This window comes from Drosophila bipectinata, unplaced genomic scaffold, assembly GCF_030179905.1.
Source record: "Drosophila bipectinata strain 14024-0381.07 unplaced genomic scaffold, DbipHiC1v2 scaffold_23, whole genome shotgun sequence".
In the NCBI taxonomy this organism is placed as follows: Eukaryota; Metazoa; Arthropoda; class Insecta; order Diptera; family Drosophilidae; genus Drosophila; species Drosophila bipectinata.
Window position 1 is genome coordinate 72,501 of NW_027222876.1, and position 9,566 is coordinate 82,066.

General features: G+C 30.6%; 1 pseudogene; it reads right to left on the reverse strand.

Moving 5' to 3' along the window:
• Nucleotides 1-7,226: 7,226 nt before the first annotated feature.
• LOC138927370 (large subunit ribosomal RNA) lies at nt 7,227-9,566 on the reverse strand (annotated as a pseudogene; the record flags this gene model as incomplete).

Genomic DNA, 9,566 nt, shown 5'->3' on the forward strand with positions numbered 1-9,566 from the left:
TTTATTTTCTTTGTATATAAAAGTCTAGTTTTATATGATATAAAACTAAGCACTTTTTAATTTTCATATATTTATATATTTTCATATATATAGTTTATTCATATTTATTTATACAATAATAATAATAATAATATTACTACTATTATCATATACGTATATGAAATTAAATTTAATTCCATATACTTACTAGGATATAATAAAAAGAAATTTTTATTTGCCTAGAACCAGAAATTAACGATAATAATTGGAAACTTGTCAAATTATAATTTATAATAAGACGTAGACGCTTCAACGATATTATCTAAGTATACAATATAGTGTATATATAATATATAATATAGTATGTTATATTATATAGATAGGCTTACACCACCTACCATATATACCTTTTTGACCACACTTTCGTCAAGCTGGGTATTTATTTGCCTTCTTTCCCTCACCTAAAAATACTCATCGGTATTTTAGTATATTCATATAATATAAATAATATACTATATTGGTAGGACGACACCACCTACCCTATATACCTTTTTGAACACACTTTCGTCAAGCTGGGTATTTATTTGCCTTTTTACCCTCACCTAAATATACTCATCGGTATATTTCAGTATATTTTAGTATATCCATATGAATATGTATATCCATATCCATATCCATATCCATATCCATATGAAAATAATTTAATATTTCCATATTTATTATAATATAATAAATATTATTATATTATATATTATATGGTAGGCTATCCCCATCACCTACCATATATTTCATATACATATAAATATTTTCATATCCATATATATTTTTTTATATTCATATATTTTCATATATGTTATATGCATATGTATTCATAACCATATGCTCATATATTAATACTGGCGGTCTTCTGTTTAATATAATATTATTTTAATATTATATTGGCAGGCTGAACACCACCTACCCTATATACCTTTTTGAACACGGTTTCGTCAATCCGGTCATTTATTGTATGGGAAGTATGACTTTCCCACACATATTTGGATATCCATACGATTGCATATCCATATGAAAATATTTTTAATATTTTTAATATATTTTTAATATTTCCATATTTAATATAATATAATTAAATTATTATATTATATATTATATGGTAGGCTATCACCATCACCTACCATATATTTCATATACATATAAATATTTTCATATCCATATATATTTTTTTATATTCATATATTTTCATATATGTTATATGCATATGTATTCATAACCATATGCTTATATATTAATACTGGCGGTCTTCTGTTTAATATAATATTATTTTAATATTATATTGGTAGGCCGAACACCACCTACCCTATATACCTTTTTGAACACGGTTTCGTCAATCCGGTCATTTATTGTATGGGAAGTATGACTTTCCCACACATATTTGGATATCCATACGATTGCATATCCATATGAAAATATTTTTAATATTTTTAATATATTTTTAATATTTCCATATTTAATATAATATAATTAAATTATTATATTATATATTATATGGTAGGCTATCACCATCACCTACCATATATTTCATATACATATAAATATTTTCATATCCATATATATTTTTTTATATTCATATATTTTCATATATGTTATATGCATATGTATTCATAACCATATGCTCATATATTAATACTGGCGGTCTTCTGTTTAATATAATATTATTTTAATATTATATTGGTAGGCCGAACACCACCTACCCTATATACCTTTTTGAACACGGTTTCGTCAATCCGGTCATTTATTGTATGGGAAGTATGACTTTCCCACACATATTTGGATATCCATACGATTGCATATCCATATGAAAATATTTTTAATATTTTTAATATATTTTTAATATTTCCATATTTAATATAATATAATTAAATTATTATATTATATATTATATGGTAGGCTATCCTCATCACCTACCATATATTTCATATACATATAAATATTTTCATATCCATATATATTTTTTTATATTCATATATTTTCATATATGTTATATGCATATGTATTCATAACCATATGCTCATATATTAATACTGGCGGTCTTCTGTTTAATATAATATTATTTTAATATTATATTGGCAGGCTGAACACCACCTACCCTATATACCTTTTTGAACACGGTTTCGTCAATCCGGTCATTTATTGTATGGGAAGTATGACTTTCCCACACATATTTGGATATCCATACGATTGCATATCCATATGAAAATATTTTTAATATTTTTAATATATTTTTAATATTTCCATATTTAATATAATATAATTAAATTATTATATTATATATTATATGGTAGGCTAACATCATCACCTACCATATATTCCATATACATATAAATATTTTCATATTCATATATATTTTTTTTTATATATTCATATATTTTCATATATGTTATATGCATATGTATTCATAACCATATGCTTATATATTAATACTGGCGATCTTCTGTTTAATATAATATTATTTTAATATTATATTGGCAGGCTGAACACCACCTACCCTATATACCTTTTTGAACACGGTTTCGTCAATCCGGTCATTTATTGTATGGGAAGTATGACTTTCCCACACATATTTGGATATCCATACGATTGCATATCCATATGAAAATATTTTTAATATTTTTAATATATTTTTAATATTTCCATATTTAATATAATATAATTAAATTATTATATTATATATTATATGGTAGGCTAACATCATCACCTACCATATATTCCATATACATATAAATATTTTCATATTCATATATATTTTTTTTTATATATTCATATATTTTCATATATGTTATATGCATATGTATTCATAACCATATGCTTATATATTAATACTGGCGATCTTCTGTTTAATATAATATTATTTTAATATTATATTGGCAGGCTGAACACCACCTACCCTATATACCTTTTTGAACACGGTTTCGTCAATCCGGTCATTTATTGTATGGGAAGTATGACTTTCCCACACATATTTGGATATCCATACGATTGCATATCCATATGAAAATATTTTTAATATTTTTAATATATTTTTAATATTTCCATATTTAATATAATATAATTAAATTATTATATTATATATTATATGGTAGGCTATCACCATCACCTACCATATATTTCATATACATATAAATATTTTCATATCCATATATATTTTTTTATATTCATATATTTTCATATATGTTATATGCATATGTATTCATAACCATATGCTTATATATTAATACTGGCGGTCTTCTGTTTAATATAATATTATTTTAATATTATATTGGTAGGCCGAACACCACCTACCCTATATACCTTTTTGAACACGGTTTCGTCAATCCGGTCATTTATTGTATGGGAAGTATGACTTTCCCACACATATTTGGATATCCATACGATTGCATATCCATATGAAAATATTTTTAATATTTTTAATATATTTTTAATATTTCCATATTTAATATAATATAATTAAATTATTATATTATATATTATATGGTAGGCTATCACCATCACCTACCATATATTTCATATACATATAAATATTTTCATATCCATATATATTTTTTTATATTCATATATTTTCATATATGTTATATGCATATGTATTCATAACCATATGCTCATATATTAATACTGGCGGTCTTCTGTTTAATATAATATTATTTTAATATTATATTGGTAGGCCGAACACCACCTACCCTATATACCTTTTTGAACACGGTTTCGTCAATCCGGTCATTTATTGTATGGGAAGTATGACTTTCCCACACATATTTGGATATCCATACGATTGCATATCCATATGAAAATATTTTTAATATTTTTAATATATTTTTAATATTTCCATATTTAATATAATATAATTAAATTATTATATTATATATTATATGGTAGGCTATCCTCATCACCTACCATATATTTCATATACATATAAATATTTTCATATCCATATATATTTTTTTATATTCATATATTTTCATATATGTTATATGCATATGTATTCATAACCATATGCTCATATATTAATACTGGCGGTCTTCTGTTTAATATAATATTATTTTAATATTATATTGGCAGGCTGAACACCACCTACCCTATATACCTTTTTGAACACGGTTTCGTCAATCCGGTCATTTATTGTATGGGAAGTATGACTTTCCCACACATATTTGGATATCCATACGATTGCATATCCATATGAAAATATTTTTAATATTTTTAATATATTTTTAATATTTCCATATTTAATATAATATAATTAAATTATTATATTATATATTATATGGTAGGCTAACATCATCACCTACCATATATTCCATATACATATAAATATTTTCATATTCATATATATTTTTTTTTATATATTCATATATTTTCATATATGTTATATGCATATGTATTCATAACCATATGCTTATATATTAATACTGGCGATCTTCTGTTTAATATAATATTATTTTAATATTATATTGGTAGGCCGAACACCACCTACCCTATATACCTTTTTGAACACGGTTTCGTCAATCCGGTCATTTATCGTATAGGAAGTACGACTTTCCCACACATATTTGGATATCCATACGATTGCATATCCATATGAAAATATTTTTAATATTTTTAATATTCGTGAGTTTTTAAATAGGGACAGAAGGAATCTCTTGAATTGAATCATGCGCGTCACTAATAAGATGACGAGGCATTTGGCTACCTATGCGAAAGTAATTCAACTCCCGCCGTCTTAAGGTTTAAGACTTATAACAATATATGTTTAATATTTTTAATATCCGTGAGGTTTTAAATAGGGACAGAAGGAATCTCTTGAATTGAATCATGCGCGTCACTAATAAGATGACGAGGCATTTGGCTACCTATGCGAAAGTAATTCAACTCCCGCCGTCTTAAGGTTTAAGACTTATAACAATATATGTTTAATATTTTTAATATCCGTGAGGTTTTAAATAGGGACAGAAGGAATCTCTTGAATTGAATCATGCGCGTCACTAATAAGATGACGAGGCATTTGGCTACCTATGCGAAAGTAATTCAACTCCCGCCGTCTTAAGGTTTAAGACTTATAACAATATATGTTTAATATTTTTAATATCCGTGAGGTTTTAAATAGGGACAGAAGGAATCTCTTGAATTGAATCATGCGCGTCACTAATAAGATGACGAGGCATTTGGCTACCTATGCGAAAGTAATTCAACTCCCGCCGTCTTAAGGTTTAAGACTTATAACAATATATGTTTAATATTTTTAATATCCGTGAGGTTTTAAATAGGGACAGAAGGAATCTCTTGAATTGAATCATGCGCGTCACTAATAAGATGACAAGGCATTTGGCTACCTATGCGAAAGTAATTCAACTCCCGCCGTCTTAAGGTTTAAGACTTATAACAATATATGTTTAATATTTTTAATATCCGTGAGGTTTTAAATAGGGACAGAAGGAATCTCTTGAATTGAATCATGCGCGTCACTAATAAGATGACGAGGCATTTGGCTACCTATGCGAAAGTAATTCAACTCCCGCCGTCTTAAGGTTTAAGACTTATAACAATATATGTTTAATATTTTTAATATCCGTGAGGTTTTAAATAGGGACAGAAGGAATCTCTTGAATTGAATCATGCGCGTCACTAATAAGATGACGAGGCATTTGGCTACCTATGCGAAAGTAATTCAACTCCCGCCGTCTTAAGGTTTAAGACTTATAACAATATATGTTTAATATTTTTAATATCCGTGAGGTTTTAAATAGGGACAGAAGGAATCTCTTGAATTGAATCATGCGCGTCACTAATAAGATGACAAGGCATTTGGCTACCTATGCGAAAGTAATTCAACTCCCGCCGTCTTAAAGTTTAAGACTTATAACAATATAAATGAAAATATTATTTTCATTTTTCACGTCACTAATAAGATGACGAGGCATTTGGCTACCTAAACGAAAGTAATTCATCTTCCGCCGTTATAAGGTTTAAGACTTATAACAATATAAATGAAAAATATTATTTTCATTTTTCACGTCACTAATAAGATGACGAGGCATTTGGCTACCTATGCGAAAGTAATTCAACTCCCGCCGTCTTAAAGTTTAAGACTTATAACAATATAAATGAAAAATATTATTTTCATTTTTCACGTCACTATTAAGATGACGAGGCATTTGGCTACCTAAACGAAAGTAATTCATCTTCCGCCGTTATAAGGTTTAAGACTTATAACAATATAAATGAAAAATATTATTTTCATTTTTCACGTCACTAATAAGATGACGAGGCATTTGGCTACCTATGCGAAAGTAATTCAACTCCCGCCGTCTTAAAGTTTAAGACTTATAACAATATAAATGAAAAATATTATTTTCATTTTTCACGTCACTAATAAGATGACGAGGCATTTGGCTACCTATGCGAAAGTAATTCAACTCCCGCCGTCTTAAGGTTTAAGACTTATAACAATATATGTTTAATATTTTTAATATCCGTGAGGTTTTAAATAGGGACAGAAGGAATCTCTTGAATTGAATCATGCGCGTCACTAATAAGATGACGAGGCATTTGGCTACCTATGCGAAAGTAATTCAACTCCCGCCGTCTTAAGGTTTAAGACTTATAACAATATATGTTTAATATTTTTAATATCCGTGAGGTTTTAAATAGGGACAGAAGGAATCTCTTGAATTGAATCATGCGCGTCACTAATAAGATGACGAGGCATTTGGCTACCTATGCGAAAGTAATTCAACTCCCGCCGTCTTAAAGTTTAAGACTTATAACAATATAAATGAAAAATATTATTTTCATTTTTCACGTCACTAATAAGATGACGAGGCATTTGGCTACCTAAAAGAAAGTAATTCATCTTCCGCCGTTATAAGGTTTAAGACTTATAACAATATAAATGAAAAATATTATTTTCATTTTTCACGTCACTAATAAGATGACGAGGCATTTGGCTACCTAAACGAAAGTAATTCAACTCCCGCCGTCTTAAGGTTTAAGACTTATAACAATATAAATGAAAAATATTATTTTCATTTTTCACGTCACTAATAAGATGACGAAACAGTTAGTAGGCCACAATTAGTAGGGAAACGTGGACAACCCGTGATAAATCCTTATATGCTTTCTTAGATATAGCATATAAAGATTTTTTATACTAAATATACATATTTACACATGCATATTTACATTTTTTTTATATTTCGAATCATCAAGCAAAGGATAAGCTTCAGTGGATCGCAGTATGGCAGCTGCTCAACCACTTACAACACCTTGCCCGTTACAAAAGTCGTTTACAATTGATTCTAGGCTTTGTCATTGTATTAAATAATGTTTTCATATGTAACTAGCATGGCATCAGGTGATCAAAGATCCTCCCAATTTACTATGTTACAAATTACATTGGCATCACATCCATTGTCGTTTAAAATATAAATAATAAACTTTAAATGGTTTAGAAGCCATACAATGCAAATTGCCCCTTATTTATCATTGCAGTCCAGCACGGATACGACCTTAGAGGCGTTCAGGCATAATCCAACGGACGTAGCGTCATACCACTGTTCGCTCGAACAAGTATTGTGCCATTGGTCCGTACCTGCGGTTCCTCTCGTACTACGCAGGAATGCTGTCGCAACAACGTTTTGTCATTAGTAGGGTAAAACTAACCTGTCTCACGACGGTCTAAACCCAGCTCACGTTCCCTTGCATGGGTGAACAATCCAACGCTTGGTGAATTTTGCTTCACAATGATAGGAAGAGCCGACATCGAAGGATCAAAAAGCGACGTCGCTATGAACGCTTGGCCGCCACAAGCCAGTTATCCCTATGGTAACTTTTCTGACACCTCTTGTTAAAAACTCTTTAAACCAAAAGGATCGATAGGCCGAGCTTTTGCTGTCCCTGTGTGTACTGAACACCGAGATCAAGTCAGCATTTGCCCTTTTGCTCTATGTGTGGTTTCTGTCCGCACTGAGCTGGCCTTGGGACACCTCCGTTATTATTTGAGAGATGTACCGCCCCAGTCAAACTCCCTACCTGGCAATGTCCTTGAATTGGATCATACCTGAGTAATTGGAGTTATACCAAATTTTCAAATCGATAATACATGAATGCATCTCTCATTAAAGAATTTGTTTGCGATTATATAACAAACTCGTGATACTTTGATCAAGAAGCTTGCATCAAAACCCAATACCATAAGATATAATAAATATATCCGTATAATGGCTAGGAAATGATACACGTTCCATTAATCAAGTAAGTAAGGAAACAATAAGAGTAGTGGTATTTCATTGTCGATACCAAACCGAAGTCTAATATCTCCCACTTATTCTACACCTCTTATGTCTCCTTACACTGCCAGATTAGAGTCAAGCTCAAAAGGGTCTTCTTTCCCCGCTAATTATTCCAAGCCCGTTCCCTTGGCTGTGGTTTCGCTAGATAGTAGATAGGGACAGAAGGAATCTCGTTAATCCATTCATGCGCGTCACTAATTAGATGACGAGGCATTTGGCTACCTTAAGAGAGTCATAGTTACTCCCGCCGTTGACCCGCGCTTACTTGAATTTCTTCACTTTGACATTCAGAGCACTGGGCAGAAATCACATTGTGTCAACACCCGCTAGGGCCATCACAATGCTTTGTTTTAATTAGACAGTCGGATTCCCCAAGTCCGTGCCAGTTCTGAATTGATTGTTAATTGATAATCGTTATAATTAATAAGAACTAATTGGTTTGACCCAACTAGTATTCTTAAAAATTTTAGCAAGAAAGTTCCACAATTGGATACGTAACTAAACTATCCGGGGAACAAGTTACAACCATAAATGATTATAACTCTATTTACCCAGAACGAGCACATAAACCATATTGTTGTTCTCCAATCAAGCCCGACTATCTCAATCTTCAGAGCCAATCCTTATCCCGAAGTTACGGATCTAATTTGCCGACTTCCCTTACCTACATTATTCTATCGACTAGAGACTCTTCACCTTGGAGACCAGCTGCGGATATTGGTACGGCCTGTTGAGAAGTTTGCGTATCCCCACCATAAATTTTCAAGGTCCGAGGAGAAAATATCGACACAACAGTATATGTCATGCTCTTCTAGCCCATCTACCATATCTCTCTGCGAAAGACTTCCATGGTAGTACGACTATAAACAGAAAAGAAAACTCTTCCGATATCTCTCGACGCGGCTTCTTTATGGTCGTTCCTGTTGCCAGGATGAGCACGAGGCCCATATTTAATAACAAACGGATACTCAACAGGTTACGGAATTGGAACCGTATTCCCTTTCGTTCAAAATTATTCAAGTATATAATTTTCACAATAATTGTAATATTTATTTTTACTTGAAAATTTTCGGCTTTCGCCTTGAACTTAGGACCGACTAACTCGTGATCAACCACTGTTCACACGAAACCCTTCTCCACTTCAGTCCTCCAAGGTCTCATTCGATTATTTGCTACTACCACCAAGATCTGTACCAATAGCAGCTCCATGCAGGCTTACGCCAAACACTTCTACGCATACCATTG